This window comes from Apis laboriosa, unplaced genomic scaffold (genome assembly GCF_014066325.1).
Source record: "Apis laboriosa isolate Shangri-la unplaced genomic scaffold, ASM1406632v1 scaffold71_cov137, whole genome shotgun sequence".
In the NCBI taxonomy this organism is placed as follows: domain Eukaryota; kingdom Metazoa; phylum Arthropoda; class Insecta; order Hymenoptera; family Apidae; genus Apis; species Apis laboriosa.
Genome location: NW_025224229.1, coordinates 2,435,200 through 2,455,663, shown reverse-complemented (window position 1 = coordinate 2,455,663; position 20,464 = coordinate 2,435,200).

Here is a 20,464-nt window from a genome sequence, read left to right as displayed (position 1 = left end):
CGAAACTCGTATTTCGGAATAAAAACGTCTCCCTCAACGATATGTCAATGCAGAATTCGCCGAAACTAGGATTTTCCTACCGAAAACTAAATTATATTATTGGAATCATTTTTTCGTTCCAAAATTAGACCTATCTGAACCTAATACAGATTGATTACGTAACTCCGAACGAAATCGGTTTAGAAGTCTCCGTAATTTCAATTTTCACACCGAAGAAATTCAATATTGTTCGAAATCCAAATTTCGTTGCAGAATTCATCGAAACTCGTATTTCAGAATAAAAACGTCTCTCTCAACGTTATGTAAATGCAGAATTCGCCGAATCTAGGATTTTCCTTCGGAAAACTTACTTTCATTATTGAAGTCATTTTTTCGTTCCGGAATTAGACCTATCTGATCGAAATACAGATTGATGACGTTATTCCGAACGATTTCGGATAGGAAATCTCCTTTATTCCGTTTCTCGTGTCGAGAACGTGCAGTTATGTTCGAAATCGAAATTTCGTTGCAGAATTCCTCGAAACTCGTATTTCAGAATAAAAACGTCTCTCTCAACGATATGTCAATGCAGAATTCGCCGAAACTAGGATTATCCTTCTGAAAACTTACTTTCATTATTGAAGTCATTTTTTCGTTCCGGAATTAGACCTATCTGATCGAAATACAGATTGATGACGTTACTCCGAACGATTTTAAATTAGAAATCTCCTTTATTTCGATTCTCGTGTCGAGAATGTGCAGTTATGTTCAAAATCGAAATTTCGTTGCAGAATTCCTCGAAACTCGTATTTCGGAATAAAAACGTCTCTCTCAACGATATGTCAATGCAGAATTCGCCGAATCTGGGATTTTCGTTCCGAAAACCTACTTTTACTATTGGAATCATTTTTTCGTTCCAAAATTAGACCTATCTGATCGAAATACAGATTGATGACGTTATTCCGAACGATTTCGAATTAGAAATCTCCTTAATTTCGATTCTCGTGTCGAGAATGTGCAGTTATGTTCGAAATCGAAATTTCGTTGCAGAATTCCTCGAAACTCGTATTTCAGAATAAGGACGTCTCTCTCATCGATATGTCAATGCAGAATTCGGCGAAACTAGGATTTTCCTTCCGAAAACATACTTATCTTATTGGAATCATTTTTTCGTTCCAAAGTTAGACCTATCTGAACCTAATACAGATTGAGGACGTAACTCCGATCGATATCGGTTTAGAAATCTCCATAATTTCAATTTTCAAGTCGAAAAAATTCAGTATTGTTCGAAATCCAAATTTCGTTGCAGAATTCATCGAAACTCGTATTCCAGAATAAAAACGTCTCTCTCAACTTTATGTCAATGCAGAATTCGCCGAAACTAGGATTTTCCATCCGAAAACCTGCTTTTATTATTGAAGTCATTTTTTCGTTCCAGAATAAGACCTATCTGATCGAAATACAGATTGATGACGTTACTCCGATCGATATCGGTTTAGAAATCTCCATAATTTCAATTTTCAAGTCGAAAAAATTCAATATTGTTCGAAATGCAAATTTCGTTGCAGAATTCATCGAAACTCGTATTTCAGAATAAAAACGTCTCTCTCAACTTTATGTGAATGCAGAATTCGCCGAATCTAGGATTTTCCTTCCGAAAACATACTTTCATTATTGAAGTCATTTTTTCGTTCCGGAATTAGACCTATCTGATCGAAATACAGATTGATGACGTTATTCCGCACGATTTCGAATTAGAAATCTCCGTAGTTTCAATTTTCACGTCGAAATAATTCAATATTGTTCGAAATCCAAATTTCATTGCAGAATTCCTCGAAACTCGTATTTCAGAATAAAAACGTCTCAACGATATGTCAATGCAGAATTCGCCGAAACTAGGATTTCCCTATCGAAAACTTACTTATATTATTGGAATCGTTTTTTCGTTCCATAATTAGACCTAACTGAATCTAATACAGATAAATGACGTAACTCCGAACGATATCGGTATAGAAATCTCCGTAATTTCAAATTTCACGTCGAAAAAAATCAATATTGTTCGAAATCCAAATTTCATTGCAGAATTCTTCGAAACTCGAATTCCAGAATAAAAACGTCCATCTCAACGATATGTCAATGCAGAAATCGCTGAAACTAGGATTTTCGTTCCGAAAACCTACTTTCATTATTGAAGTCATTTTTTTCGTTCCAGAATTAGACGTATAAGAACGAAATACAGATTGATGACGTAATTCCTAAATATTTCGTTTTAAAAATCTCCTCAATTTTGATTTTCGTGACGAATAGTAGCTATTATTTTCGAAATCGAAATTTCATTGCAGAATTCCTCGAAACTCGAATTCCAGAATAAAAACGTCCATCTCAACGATATGTCAATGTAGAATTCGCCGAAACTAGGATTTTCGTTCCGAAAACCTACTTTCATTAGTGAAGTCATTTTTTCGTTCCAGAATTAGACCTATCTGAACGAAATACAGACAGATGACGTTATTCCAAACGATTTCGAATTAGAAATCTCCTTAATTTCGAATTTCGTGTCGAGAACGTGCACTTATGTTCGAAATCGTAATTTCGTTGCAGAATTCATCGAAACTCGTATTTCAGAATAAAAACGTCTCTCTCAACGATATGTCAATGCAGAATTCGCCGAAATTAAGATTTTCGTTCCGAAAACCTACTTTCATTATTGATGTCATTTTTTCGTTCCAGAATTAGACGTATCAGAACGAAATACAGATTGATGACGTAATTCCTAAATATTTCGATTTAGAAATCTCCTCAATTTTGATTTTCGTGTCGAAAAGATGCTAGTATGTTCGAAATCGAAACTTCATTGCAAAATTCATCGAAACTCGAATTCCAGAATTAAAACGACCCTCTCAACAATATATCAATGCAGAATCGCCGAAACTAGGATTTTCTTTCCGAAAACCTACTTTCATTATTGAAGTCATTTTTTCGTTCCAGAATTAGACGTATCTGAACGAAAGACAGATTTATGACGTAATTCCTAACGATTTCGATTTAGAAATCTCCTTAATTTCGATTTTCGTGTCGAAAAGAAGCAATTTTGATCAAAAACGAATTTTCACAGCAGAATTCTACGAAATTCGAATATCCGAATAAAAACGTCACTCTCAACGATATGTCAATGCAGAATTCATCATAACTAGCTATTCGTTCCGAAAAACTAAATATCTTTTCGAAAACAATTTCTTGTTCCAGAATTTCACGTATATGAGCGAGATAGTGCTCGACAATGTATTTCTGACCGATTGCTATGTAGAAATCGCCGTAAATGCGATTTTCGTGTCGAAAAGTTGTGATTTTGTTTAAAAACAAATTTTCACAACAGAATTCATCGAAACTCCAATATCCGAATAAAAACGTCACTCTTAACGATGTCAATGCAGAATTCACCGAAACTAGGAATTCGTTTCGAAAAACGGAGTATCTTATCGAAATGAATATATTGTTCCAGAATTTCACATATATGAGCGAGTTAGTGCTCGACAATGTATTTCTGACCGATTGCTATGTAGAAATCGCCGTAAATGCGATTTTCGTGTCTAAAAGATGCAATTTTGTTCAAAATCGAATTTTCACAGAATTCTTCGAAACTCGAATATCCGAATAAAAACATCACTCTCGACGATATGTCAATGCAGAATTTATCGAAACTAGGAATTCGTTTCAATAAACTGCATATATTATCGAAATTAATATTTCGTTCCAGAATTTCACGTATATGAGCGAGATAGTGTTCGATAACGTATTTCTGACCGATTGCGTTATATGCCGTAAATGCGATTTTCGTGTCGAAAAGGTGCAATTTTATTCAAAATCGAATTTTCAATTCAGAATTAATCGAAACTCGAATATCAGAATAAAAACGTCACTCTCAACGGTATGTAAATGCAGAATTCGCCGAAACTAGGATTTTCGTACCGAAAACATACTTAACTTATCGATATCAATTTTTCATTGCATAATTTGACGTATCCGAGCGAAATAGTGCTGGATAACGTATCTCTGAACGATTTCGAAGTACAAATCGGCTTTATATCGTTTTTCGTATTTTAAAGATGCAATTTTGTTTATACTTGAGTTTTTACAGCTGAATTCCCCGTCACTCGAATATCAGTATAAAAACGTCACTTTCAACGATATGTCAATGCAGAATTCGCCGAAACTAGGATTTTCTTATCGAAAAGCATCTTAACTTATCGAAATTAATTTTTCGTTGCAGTATTTGACGTATCTGAGCGAGTTAGTGCTTGACAATGTATCTCTGAACGATTTCGATGTAGGAATCGCCGTAATAGCGTTTTTTTTTGTCGAAGAAGTACTATGTTTATCAAAATCGAATTTTCGCAGCAGAATTCATCGTCATTCCAATATCATCCAAAAACGTCACTCTCAACGATATATTATTGCAGAATTCACCGAAACTAGGATTTTTGTGTCGAGAAGTTACTTAACTTATCGTAATCAATTTTTCGTTGCAGAATTTGAGGCAACTGAATGAGTTAGTGCTGGATAACGTATCTCTGAATGTTTCGATGTCGAATTCGCTATAAGAGCGTTTTACGGATATAGCAAAATTGTCATATCTCACATTAAAATAATATTTTAGATAATATCACTTCTAATTTAGATTTAATAAAGGTCTGAAAGCGATAATAATAAAAAAAGATTTTTATAAGGAATTTTTCCAAATAAGCTATTTATATATCTCTCAAGCAATAACCCTATTTGATAGTTACTCTATCAAATAAAGTCCGTAATACTTAAAATCGCAGATTTAATTTTTTGAAAAATTTTAAATTTTATATATTTTATATAAATTTTATATAATATAAATTTAATTTCATATATACTGTTATCTATCTACATATCTAATTATCTACCTATATATCTAATTATATATATTATAGGAATCAACATTCTATATTTTTTATTGTTTCAGACAAAGGGAAACGAAAGGAAAGCAAATATACGAAATAAACGCAATTGACTTTTTTATATTTCTTTTTTATTTATCGTTCTTCATTATTATATTCTCTTTATTTTATAAATACATTTATATGTTATAGAAATGTATTTCATATTTAAATTTTATTCGTTCCTTTTTAAATTTCTATTTAAAACGAATTTTATTAAAATAATATATTTTATTAAAATAAAAATTTGATTTATGCTTTATACGATTAACGTTATTAATACGATTAATTTTAATTTTCGATATCTTAATACTTGAAATATAATGGAAGAAAAAAAAATAAATCGTAAATAAATCTGTAAATCGAAAATAAAACAAAAGAAACGAAAATCCTAAGATTTAAAATTTTTATTTTATTCGTCATTTTATTCGTTTATTAATATAATATATATATTAAAACTTTATTTATCAGTTAGAAAATTATTTTTTTTTTTATTTTTTGATAAACTTGTTTTATTCTTTATTTTAATATATCATTGTATTCGACGAATAGTTAGTCCTCCGATTCATCGATTTATATATTATAAAATCTTTATCCTTCGATATTTTGTTTATTCAATTTACATTTATTCAATTTATATTTATAATATTATAATTATTTACATTTTAATAATTTCTTCTTGTTTTATAGCGATAACGTTTTTATTCGAAAAACAGAGAAATTCCGTTCACTCGTCTTCGGAAAATAACTACATATAATCGATGCATATTCAATGATAATGTACGCTACGAAATACGTTTATAATATTTGTAAAATATTAATCTTTAAAATTTTATCAATTGTTGTTGTAGCATTTCTTTGTTTTACAATACGGTAGAGACACATATTACAATTTAATATTTTTAGTTTTTTTAAATTTAATGGTTTATTTTCTTATTTTATCAATAACATTTTTGATAATAATTTTTTCTTTTTCATTATTATTATTATTAATCATTAATTCATTATTATTATTATTAATTAATACGATGTTAATATTAAATAAATAAAGTTAATATTATATAAAGGAATTTTAATGATATTTTCTTTTCACTTTCTTTGATCGTTCTTGTTGGAATTTTTTGATCATTCTATATATTTCCGATCTTTTAATTGTAACTAAATATAATTTTTTTATATTCTTGCATATATTTTTATTTTATTTAATTTAATTGTTAAATGTTTGAATTATAATTTTTTTACAAGAATATATTTATCGTTGATTTAAAAAAGAAACATGATTCAGAACGAATCATGAAAAAAATTAGAAATAGAATTGATTCAATATAAATCAAACTATTTAGAGTATTATGAATGTAAGATTTTGATCAGAGAAATGAAGATGACGTTCGAAGATGTTAGTAGGTAATTTTGAAAGGAAATATATAAAAATAAGCGAAGTAAAAGAAAAGAGCAAAATTTGTTAAAGGAAGTAAGTTGAAATTAAATAATCAATATTGAAACTTAGACGAAATGGTGGAAATATATATAATTCACTGTTAAAAAGAATCTTCGCGAGACGGAATAGAACCAAGAGATATATTCTTTGCAAAAATTAACTATCTTTCACATGTTTTGTTGATGCCACATCCTTGGTATCACACGCTACTAATAGTAAAAGAGCTGCCATAATTTGAATGTTCAAAATGGTGAGAATTATTTTCTATTTATGAATTTTTTGTTAGGATAATATCTAAGATTGAAAGCTAAAATAATTTCGAAACTATAAATTAACGATGCATAATAATAATAATAATAATTAATATAATAATAAAATACCTATAATATGTCTAGCTTATTCGTATATATATGATATATATATGATTATTATCTTAATTACTCAAATACAAAAAAATTAAACTATTGTTAAAATTAGTTTACATATTATGAGATATTATAAAAAAAAATATAAAAAAATATTTTAAAAAAATTTTTTTATATTATATGGATACATTAAAATATTCTGAATTCTATGCCTACAATGATGTAGTATTGATATTAGATTGTTGCTTTATAGTTCCTCTCTGTTACAGTTGGATTATACCACGTTAGGAACAAAAGAACATGTAAAAATAGACGTTTATTTCCACATTAACTAATCAAACTGTTCTTTCCACGAAACTTTTATTTTGAATGTACGTATAGATATCATTTTAATATTATTATTTTTAATATTATTATTTAATATTATTTTTAATATTATATTTTTAATTATATTTTTAATATTATTATTTTTTGAAAAATCATTTAAAGTTCATATATATTAATATTTAATTATATCTACTTTCGAGATAGGGGAAAAAGAATTTTAATTTCTTTTTTTTTAAATTTTGAATTAATGTTTATAATTAATGTTACATTGTTAACTTCAATCCGTTCCTAGAACTGTGATATAGAGTAATAAAAATAATTATTACAAAATTTTTTGTTAATAAGTTCAATTAATAAGATGATCAAAAACAAAGTCCATATGCTAATGACGGTTTATGTTGTCACTAAGGTCGAAATTATATATTCGGAAAAAGTTCTAAATTCAAAGAGTTCTTGAAAAGTAAAAGATTCTAAAAGTTCAAAAGATTTAACAATTCAGAAAATTCTGATAGTTCTGGTTCTCGAAATTCTGGCAATTCAAAAAGTTCCAAAACGATGGTATTCTCTAAAACCCTCTCCATATTAATCTCACGAGCTTGCAGATCTTCAGTGAGGTACACTGTCCAATAACACTGTGGATCAGCCCTCTGATTGAGTGATATTCCCAATCCAAAGGAAATTCCTGAATGTGTTTAAGGAGCTACGCTACTCACAAATCCATTGTTTCCCAGGAAGTTGTTGTTGCAGTGCTGTGTTTGCAGTAAAATTCTTCTCAAGTAAGATGATGTTGATTGCCGTTGAGATGGTTGGAAGTATAGTTTCAGGCTTCAAAACTATATTGATCCAACTACGCCGAATTGTTTCTATATACAAAGCGAAGGGTTATTAAGTTTTTTTCTCAAAAACGGCATTGTCTTTACAGAATTACTTTATCTGTTTAATATTTATATACCAATAAACAATTATTGTTGTTTAAGATAAAGAAAAATGAAAGAAAAATGATAGTGATAAAATGCAATTGGACAATTTCTTTATTTTTTTTTATTTTTCTATTTCGTTTTTTTTCTTTTTTTCTTTTATTTATTAATATATACCTTGTTTTTCTCTAAAGCGTATAAAGGATTATACGTTAGATATTCTGATGATAATATTCTCAATTCAGATTTTATTCGTTTATTCTAATTTTATTCTAATTTCTATGTTTTTATAAAATTCGATAAATGGCTAATATCACTAAATAATATTTCAATTTTAAAATTTCAAATATTAGTTAACATAACCAATATAACATAAATTAATAAATAAAATACAATAAAATATTACTATTGTATTCACAAGTATAATATAATAAATATCATGTGTTCACTATGTAAAAATCTACATCAATATACAAGCAATAAGTCATATCGATTCGGAACTTTCGTGATTGATTACGAGAATGACTAAAGGAACAAAAATGCATACGACTCGCCATTAAATGAAAAGAATCATGCATTGCCATCGTTGCTGACCCATGGAGAATGTAGAAGAAGAATGTAGAAGAAAGTGGAAAAAAATAAAAAATAATCAAATTAAATACAGAAATAAATCTGTAAAAAAAAAAAAAAAATGAAAAATCATAATTTAAAACTAGATATATATATATACATATAATGATTATTTAAAAAAAAATTGAAATAAAAAAAATGAAACTCTAAGTTGATGGAAAATATTTAATGAAGATAATTATCTCTTCGCGTAATCAATAATTGTACTAATTCTAATAAATATTCGAAACATAATTAAAAATATTCGAAATAAGAATGTAATTTATTTAATCTTTTCTATTTTTATTGTAATATTTTTAATAATTCATCTGTATCTATCATGAATTACTAACTTACCAAGTAGATATGTATTGTTACAATAAAAGATAATAATGAAGAAAATAAAAATGTATATATTTTCCATATAAAAAATCAAATATTACCGCTTATCTGATTAATCATTGTGTTGAACGATTGTTGAAATGATTATTCATATTAAAATTTTTTTTCCCCCTTTTAAATTAATAACTTATAGAAAAAATAATAAAATTTTTAAAATTAATATATAAAATTTTTTTGAAAATGTGTTAATGTAATTGTAAAATAAGCCAATAACCAAGCTCAAATTTTATTTTAGAAATTGATAATATCTATTTTATGAATAAATTTAAGAATATAGTAGTTTAATACAAAAAATTGAATTGAATTATTCTTTTTGAAAGAATTATTAATTACAATAATACGTAATAAATAATATTAAAAATTATTGAATAAATTAAATAACAATATATAGGAAAAGTAAAATAATCAGGGAATATAATAAAAAGAAATTACAAGATAGATGAGTCACCTGAAGCGAAACATTCAAAAACACGATTTTTGATAAAAGAATGACATTTCGCACTATGATTTCGAATTGGACGAAGAGGAAGAAAATATGCTTGAAGTTCGGCAACAAATCGAAGTATGTCGACGTACAGTCATGAATCATCGATTACCCGAAAACAAAATTTTTTCTACTTTGAACATAAAAATAAATATAAAAATGATACATTCTATTTTGTAAATAGACAGAATTATTATAAGAAATATTCTCAGTTTTGAATCAAATGTTAAATAGACATATTCAATATACGAGAATGTGTATAAAATTGATTGACATCTCGTCTAATTACTTTTATTTCTTAATTACTTTATAAATGATTAAAAAGCAAGAGAAACTTATAATAATTATTATCTTCTATTAAACTAAATCAAATCCATATTTGTACGAAAGTCGTGCATAACCAAATTTGAAGTCATTCCACTAATTATCTAATATCCATTATTTAATTAAACGATAATCTACAAATATAACAATTTTACATTAAATAATGTTAAAATAAAACAATAACTAAATTCAAATCCGGCTTCAAATATTTTTAGTATGGATTATTGGTAACAGAAAATCAATTTAATTTCAATGTAATAATACTTATAAAAAATGATTCAATAATATATTAATATAAAAAAAAAACACTAATAATTTACAAAAATTAAACCATCAAATTTAATAAATATCAAATTCCATAAATTTCTATATATCGATATATATTATATAATTATATATATCGATATATCGATATTTCTATATCGATATATCTATATCGATGTAATGCAATTCTTTCTATGATTTTTGACAATAGACTAATGTTATATGCATTGATTCGTCTAAATTGTGAACTTTAGCAGTTTCCTGATTGGTTAAGTGATATGGTTTCTTCTAAACTTAAATCGCGCGAAAAAATAACTCAAATAATAATAATAATGAATAATTTAATTCAATAACAAAGTTTAACAAGAAGATAAGAAATTCATCATAAGATAATTAAATACATAATAAATAAAATTTAAAAATATAGGGAAAAAGTTAAAAATTAAAAACAAAACAAATAAAGCACAAGAAAATCATAAAATTATATAAAACTGAATAAAAATTATTATATATTAAAAAAATATAGGAATTCTTTCAATAGGCTTTAATATAGCAAAAATTAGAAATTTTATTTCATCATATCATGATTATTTTCGATTGATTGGTGATTTTAATTTATGATTATAATTATTTTTAATATTAATAAATAACATTTAAAATATTTTAATATAACTTAAAAATTAAAGAAATAATGTAAAATTAGATTAAATTTGTATTTATAATGCGTAGGAATATATTAAATTTTAAATATATTATTGTAATATAAATTAATAACAAAAATCTAACAATAATTAAATTGAATTATAATAGAAAATTTATTCTTCGTAACATGAACACATAAAATACATTCAAATTATTATTACCTTACGTTGCATTACCATTATAAAGAAAAAAGATCATGATTTAGGAGTCACTTTCAAAGATTTGTAAGAGAAATTTTTGTAAGAGATGCATCGAATTCAATTTTTATCTAATTTTAATTCTTAATTTACTTTAATTTTTAACATTTAATTTTATTTCATTTCTAACTTTCAATTTTTAATTTATTGACTAACTTTTTATTCTTAAATTGTTTAATTACTTTAATTTTAATTTTTAAATTTATATTAATTTAATTTTAATTTATAACTTGCTTAAAATTTTGTTTATGTTTAAATTTTTATTTTATTTTAATTTGTTTTAAATTTTTATTTTATTTTATTTTATTTTAATTTGTTCTTCAATTTTTAATTTTATTTTAGCTTGTTATTTAAGTTCTAATTAAATTTAAATTTAAAATTTTTTTATTTATTATTTAGATTTTAATTTATCTTTCATTGATTAATTTTATATTAATATAAATTATGATTTTTTATTTAACTTTTAACTTTTAATATTATTTCAATCTAATTATTAACTTAATTTCATTTCTAACACTTAATATAAAAAAAAACTTTTATCTTTTGATTTAATTTGATTTTAAATTTTTAATTTTTTATTCGCATTAGCTACTATTATAAAATTATTGTTTTATTTGTAAAAAATTTTTAATAGGAATGAATTTATAATCTTTTCAATCCTGAAATAATTTGTAAATTATATATTACATTTATATAATATAAATATTATATATATATATATATATATATATGGAAGATGATTTTAGGCTAGCAAAAAAATCAAATAACGATTACAGATTTCTGGGAAATATCAAAATATTCAATCTCATCGACCAATTACACGTATATTAATCCGAATAGTAAATTTATTAAATGTTTTAGGTTTTTTGGGAATTAATGAATTAAATGTTACATGATGATTTAAATTTTAATTTAAATTCAATTGCCACGATTACTAGAAATTATTATTAGCAAACAAAATTAGAATTACACACTATTACCCACAATCAATTTTTTCTTTATTTAAAAAATTTTATTTTATATTGTACCGTTATTCCCGATTGATCACTATGCGCATTTTAATTTATAGATACAAAACGGTCCCTTACATTTAAATAAATTACATTAAATAATTGATTTTCACGTAAAATGGCATTTAGAATATCTTAATACAATAATAGTTTCAATTTAGACGAAAACTAATATCACAGAAATCTAAAATTTAATTTTAATTTATAAAAATATTATTAATTATATTATTAAATATTATCAATTATTACGTCCACTATTGTAATAAATTGTTAAAGGCGCAATAAAACGATAAAAATAGTAAAGATACATCAATTTTTTATCGTAATAAATTATTACGATGTTATAAATTAGTAATAAAACTTAAAAATTGTTGATTTATTCGTTGTTGTACTCGACAAGGCAGATTTGATACAATCGATAGAAAACGTACGTTTTTATCAAACTTCGTAACAGTGGCAGCGATCTTCTATACATATGATGCAATAGAGCGGTCACATCTCAACGAATTCACGTGTAGAAAAGATCGTTGATATTTTAACTAAATTTTTATAATATCGAGAACATTTTTTAATCATTTATTGTGAATAATGAAATAAAATTTATTTAATACATTACTCGTATATTATTTTATTTTTTAATTAATATTTACTTATCGCTTCATTTATTTAATCATCTGCATATTTATTTATTTAAACATTTATTTTATAACGTATTTCTTAATATATAATTTTCACTCATTTATTTATTCACTTATTCTTTTACCTATTTATTTCTTTTTTTTTTTAATTTATAGTTTATTATTTTAATATATATATATATATATATATATATATATATATATTGTTTATCTATTCATTTCTAAATTTATTTCTTGATTTATTCTTTAACTTCTATTCATTTATTTATTCTTTTATTTACTCTACATTTATTTTTTAATTTATTTTTTAATTTATAGTTGAATGTGAGTCTCGATATAGTTACCACTTCACTGGTAACCACCTACTCGGTAATCGATTTCCAATTCTTTTTTTCAAAATTTTATCCATGTCAAAAAGAAAATATTCATTTCGTTAAAAAGTTTCTAAAATATTTTAAACTTAAAAATATTTCCTCATTTATTATGATGGAAATCGATGGCAAGTCAAGAATTACGCATATATGCACTCCAATCTAAATCTTGCGCGATTAATTATTTTTCTCAATCATCTCAATTCACACCGGATTGTGCATGTAAAATTTGTAAAATATTTTGAACTCTCTCTACTACTAAGCATTGCAATTCTTGATATAAATTAATTATATAATTTCGTTTTTTCGCTTTAAATGAAATGAAAATATTTTTGTTACGCGTTATAAATTTATGATTTACATTACTATTAATTATAATAAATAAATTAAGATAAATGAAAATAATATTAATATATTTTTCAGTGAATGATAATATTTGTAATGAATGGACGTTAAAGTAGGTAGATATTTATTGAAAATTTATAGAGGAATTAATATTTGCTATTCATATATTTATTTTAGTAAAGTTTTAAAAAAAATATTGAAAATTTTTAATCTTTTTTTACTTTTAATATTATTTAATATTTTTTTACTTTTAAAAATTTTGCGATACAAAAAAGTATATTTAATGAATTTTATGTTTACTTTTTTAAAAAGAAGATATTATACTTTTTAAAAAATAAAAGTTTTCTTCTTCTTAATTAAAATGTTTTATCGAATATTTCTTTATTTTTCAAGATATTATTGCTAGAATCTAGAAAAATCTTAGAGAAAAAAAAAATTGAAATATATGTTTTATATATTTTTAATGTTTTTATATGTTTTTATGTTTTTAATGTAATTTTATATGTTTTTATATATTTGCTAGATATGACATGATTTTTTAACTAACAAAGGATGAGAGTAGATGTATGTCTATTTAATTTTGATTTTTATAAATCATTTAATTCTAATGATGATATTCCCTCATATACGCACCACGATCGGTCTCTCTTATTTTTTCCCCAATATCTGAGTTTTGTATTTGTTTTCGATCCGTCATAGGTAAGTTAATACACGTAATATATCCGGTCCAACAACGTATCACATTGTATAATATTCAACGTGAATATCGCCGATATTATTATTTTCTCGTGGATACTACTATTATTATTAATAATAAATCACAATCTATTTTATTTTGCATCATGTTGATATATTTTAAAAAAATGTCATTTAAATTTTTGTAGATCATTTTTAAGTGATCATATTTTGATGGATTAAATTAAAATAAATGCACTCTTAAATTTATTTGCATAATTAATTATCCATTTTATAAATTACAAGTATTGTTAATAATAACAAAAAAAATTTCGACGATTTGTTATCTTATAATTTTCAATAAATATGACAAAAATCATAAATATAAATAATATCGATATATCTTATTTTATGGTAATTTTGATATGCCAAAACAGAAATTATTCTTTCCTTTAATACGACTAAAAAAAGAGAAAAAAATAATTTAATGATTAAAATTTCTTTGCTAAAAAAAAAAAAATAATTGAAAAATTAAAAATAAAAAATTTTTCTTAATAATTTGTTATATTATTAATAAATAAATTTAAATTAAAAAGAAAATAAGCATCGAAGTAATAAAATTCGTACTATATATAAATTTATAATATCCATATTATTATGAAAATTTTAATAAAAAATATTATATAATTTTAGAAAAATAGCAAACAAAATTAATTTAAAAAATAATCGTTTAAATTATGATCTATAATATATCTAAAATATTAAAATATATTGCAATTTAAACAGAATTAAATTATTTCTAATCATGATGTTATGTGTAAAATATAAATCTTTTGTAATAGTAAAATCTAATTTAATCATAATGTCATTCCATAATAGAATTAATAAAATTAAATAATCTATATCTATATAATTATATCTATATAATTCTCTACATTAATACAACTGATATTATAACATTATTAATACAACTGATATATATGATATTAAAACGATTTTTTAATGATATTGTGATTTTTTATATTCTAATGTACTGAATATGAATACGCAAATGTTTTTTTCAGAATTCTTAGTTTTCAAAAAAATCAATTTTAAAAAAATTGCAATTTTTTATTTTTGAAAGTACTTCACATTTTTACAGTAATATTCACTTTCTCCTGAGAAAGAAAAAAATGGTAATAATAAAAATTCATAAGAAATTTTCTCGAACAAAACGATATAGTAGATAGTTATCGCAATTATAAGTATTAGGATTAAATAATGATCAAAAGTAAAAGAAATATCACAAGCAAATTGATTATAGTTGTTCGATTTTTTTTTCGTTTCTTTCAGTGGAATTATTAATTCTTCTGCGATTTATATCTGAATACGATCATTCAATTATTTTATAATTCAACGCCAATCATTTGCACATTATTAAATTATTAAGTTATTATTAAGTTTCAAGATTCATTGGAATGTAGAAAACACATGAAAAAAACATTAAAAATGAACAAAATGCAAAAATTTTTGAATTTTTTTTCAAAATTTTTTTACTTTACATTTTTATAAATCAAAATCAATATAAAATATTAATATTATGTAATATCAAACTTTTAAAATTTTACATTTTTACATTTTTAAGTGGAATAAACATGATTTTATTTTTATATATAATAAACACATTAAAGGAAGAATAATAATCTCATTATTTAAAAAAATTCATTAATAAATAAACGTAAAATTGAATATTTTGACTGATGCGTCATGATATGAAAGCAAATCATTTCCTTTGACCTTTCCATATGACAAAGGTTTCTCTGTTAATTTATTATCGAAAAGATGATTCCAAAAAGTTCTTCAGTAAATGAAATATATGAAGTAATAAATATATTAGAATTTTTTGCTCCGACAACAATGAATTTATTGATCATTTTGAAAAAATTACAGACAATCACGGAATAGGTTTTGATTCATTTCAAGAAACCTTTGTCATATAAAGAAAATGATTTGCTTTCATATCATGACACATCAATCAAAATATTCAATAAATTACTGTTTTTAATCGGCATTGTTCTATGAGAAGTTGTTTCGTTTTATAAAAAATATTCGTTTTATCTAGCATCAAGAAACTTTGAGGTGATTCGTGATATCCTTCACATTAAAAATATACATATATCACTAGATGCTTTCAGAATCTGTTTGTGCAGTTATTATCTGCAACATTTATGTGGTAATGAGCCACGATATATTTAATACGTAGATCATTTAGATTTATATACCGGAGCGTAATATATTCCACAAGACATTATTATAAGACAAATTCTTCGTGTATTTATAGAATTATATTTCTCCAACGAAAAATTTTAATTTTAATTTTAATATTTTTACATCTAGTTTATCATGATTTTTACACTAAATATGTGTTCTATATTTTGAAAGATATTGATTATTATTATTATTATCTCAAATCAATAGTAAAATATTGTAATGCTCGAGTTAAAAGATCGAATATATCTTGTGGTAACTAAGTTATTTTTTTTTTTTATTTCATTAAAGACTTATTATATAAAATCGAAATATTATATGTCTTTTGAATTGAAGAATTTCAATTTTATTATAACTGGTCTATTCAATAAATCACTTTTTATCTAAATTCTCTGATAAAGATTCCATTGTTAAATATTATAATTAATATTATAATATTAATATATATTATAATATTATAATATTAAAATTATAGTATTAAAATTAATCCACTTAATAATCAATAGTCTATGAATAAAAAATTTCAAAATTTTTGAAAGAAAGGCATCGTTCAATAATAAATCTCAATTTCTATTTTATTAATTTCTAATTTTAAATTAATAATAAAAATAATTTCTAATTTTAAATTAATAATAAAAATAATAATTTCTTTTTATAAATAATACATATTGAGAAATAAATATTTTTTTCTTTGTTTATAATTTATTCCACATAATGTGTAAGTATTTATAGGCATCGTTTTGTTTCAATTTTAGACTTGTTCGTATTACATGCTATACATGTTTCATTTGTNTAATTATTATTTTTAATTTCTTAAAAATTCAATAAATAAAATGCAATTATGTCAAAAATACGTTATTTAAAACTTGTAATATAATTCTAATTTTCAAAAATATTATTTATGAATTATTTCGATTATTTTAATATCATATTATTTATAAATTATTTTTCAAAATTTGTTTTGAAATATTCCAAAATTCAATCTAGAATAAATATATTTCAAATATTGAAAAATTATTGCTTTTGATTCTAAATTAAGAATCTATAGAACAAAACATGATATTAAAATTGATTTGTAAGTATATTGAACTATGAAGTATATTGATCCTATCTTTAACCATTTCTATAATAATCTTTCAGAAAATTCTTAATTTCATATTATCTATGGAACCACTTATTTGTATTTTCTTTATTTTATCGAATTCAATTTTCAATATATGGTGATCAATTTTGTTAATATTTCTAGAAACATTTGATATATCTTTCGCAAACATATGCAAGTGTATGCATATTCATGCAATTATTGAATGATTTAATGCATATTAAATAAAAAGTAACATAATCTAATACCAAATAGCGTAATTGAAATGTTATTAAATATTAATTGCTTCAGTTCATAATAATGTAACCATATATTCCAATCCGTTTCTGAAGATATATAATAATAAAATTAATTTATTACAAAGTTTTATTTTAAAACGATCAAAGTTTATATGTTAATAAAGGTTTACGTTTATCACTGAATTCACAAAGTTCTATTCATTCGAGATTACGAAGTTCAAAACTTCAAAAAATTGATATATATATATATATATATATAAACAATTTTTTTTCTATTAAGGCTGCTATAGAAAGATTCTTTTGATCTATCATTTAAGTATCATAGATAAGATCGTATTTGAGATAAAAACATTTTAAATTTTAATATAAAAGCCTATTCAATGACATGAAACATACATAGCTCCAAAAATATGAGAACATCCGTAAACTGGAGATTCCTGAAATAATTTCAACATTTTATTTTGCAAAAACTTTTGTTACAATTTTATTAACGAATTATTAATAAAAACTTATTAGTCACAAAGTGCGTAGTCTAATTCTTAGATTATCCAAGAACATCTTACGAATGTTTCCATATTTCTGGGATACTCTATATATCTCTTTATTTGATACTATATACACATAATGTATAAAAATTCTATTAAGAAGTATTTATAAAATTCATATTTTTAAAAAAAAAGATGGAAGATTATTAATATTTTATTTTCATATGGTAAATTAATAATAAGTTAAGTAATAAAAATGTTATTGATTTAAAATTTCACAGTTTGTTTTTTATATAACATTGAAAAATTAAATCTATTTCCAATGTACCTGAATGTCAGAAATCTAAAAGAAATGCAAATTCAGTCGAACCGGAAATATCTAGTGTATTTTCTAGCGTGTTGCAAATAAGAATCGACTGATCTTTTCATTTCTTGTAAACTTTTTTTAGAAATACCTATAGTCCATTATTTATGAAATCTGCAAATTCAAAAAAATCTAATACATAAAATAGAGAAATAGATATACGAAAATTATTTACATCTCAATTTTTCAAAATTTATTAAAAAGAAAGAAATTTTGTGTTGTAAAAAATTACATATATATATATATATATATATATATATATATATATATATATATAATTTGAGCATTTATTATAACATAAAATATCCAATATATAATTTCATGTAAATAAATTGAAGCAATTATTCTTCTTATGGAATAAAAAATATTTAATTGTACAAATTTTGTAAACATCTAATTTATTTACTAAATCAATATATAATCTAATTTTGATAAAATCATCTGAAATAATAAGATTAACACCTTGACATTAGTTATATGAAAATCAAAAATACATTTATTTAAAAAAGTAAAATTGAAAGTAATCTTGGTTTTTTAGAGAAAGAAGCATTTTTTGACGATAATAAATATTGCAATTTGTAACTCAAAAGATCAATTTTTATTTGAAATATTTTTTTTTTTTTACAATATTAAAAATACTTCAAAAATCGTACATATTATGCTGAATTCATATTTATATATATTAGATATTTGATTTTATGACATAAGATGTTATTAATTCAAAAATTAATTCAAAATGTATGAATCGTCATATGCTAGTATATATGTATATATGTAGTTAATATATTAATATGTATTAATAATATATAGATATTTATAGAAATTTTCAACGATTTACGTAAAATTTAATTTAAAATTATTTAAAATTTATAACTTAAAACAATTTTTTTATTTATTTCTTTTATTAACATTGATTATTATTTAATAGAAATAAGTTCAGGATTCGCACATTATTAAAACAAAACAATATATGTATATAAAAAATTCAAATCAGGAGCAAAATTATGATTTTTAATTTAAAATTTAATAAAGTCTATTTCTTTTTTAAAATCCATTTAAAATATACGAACATCTATCTATTCCTTACATATCTTGTATTAAAACTAATGTAAAATATCTTTCATTTTTTATTTTTCAGAATGTTAAAAATAAATATATTTAATGTTAACTTATAATTATCATTTAAATATTAATAATAATTATCAATTGAATATATCAATTAATTCGATACATTTTATCTTATTTTAAATAAAATCATTAATAATGAAAATTATTTATATATTTCAAATTTTTAAATATCAAATATATATAAAATAAAGATTATCAAATAATAATTGAAATATCAATTTATACGCAGATAATAAAGTAAATTTTATTATTTATATAAACTCTTATATTTTACTCTTAAGTATATTGTATTTTGTATTATTATATTGTATTTACATATATTGTATTTTTTTATTTCTTTTTTTTTGTATATATAATAAAAGAAATATAATATTCAATATAATTCAATATAATATAATAATAAAAATTCTTTAAAATAATAAAAAAAATATTGTAATTTCTTATTAAAATTATTATACATAAATTATATAAGTCTTATTCATAAGAACATATTCTAAAATCTGCATAAAAGTTTGTTATATTAAAAAAATTCAAATATATGAAATATATCAAAATTATCGATTATTATTTTCTATGTCTTGCATAAAAAAATAGAAAATTATTTCATTTACATTTTTAATAAATTTTTAATGAAATTTAAATATATTCAAATTCAATAAATTAATATTTGATAAATTTTTATCTTTCCCTAAAAGTGGTTTAATATTAATAATTTTTTTTTTATAGTCTTGCCTCTTTCTCCTCTAATAAAAAATAAAATATAAAGAAAATATTACAATCATTATATATGCTCGTTTTTTAATAGTCAAAAATATAAAATATAAAAAAAGAAAACTAATTATTGAAATTAAAATAAATTAAATTCTTAAAAAATAAAAAATATTAAAT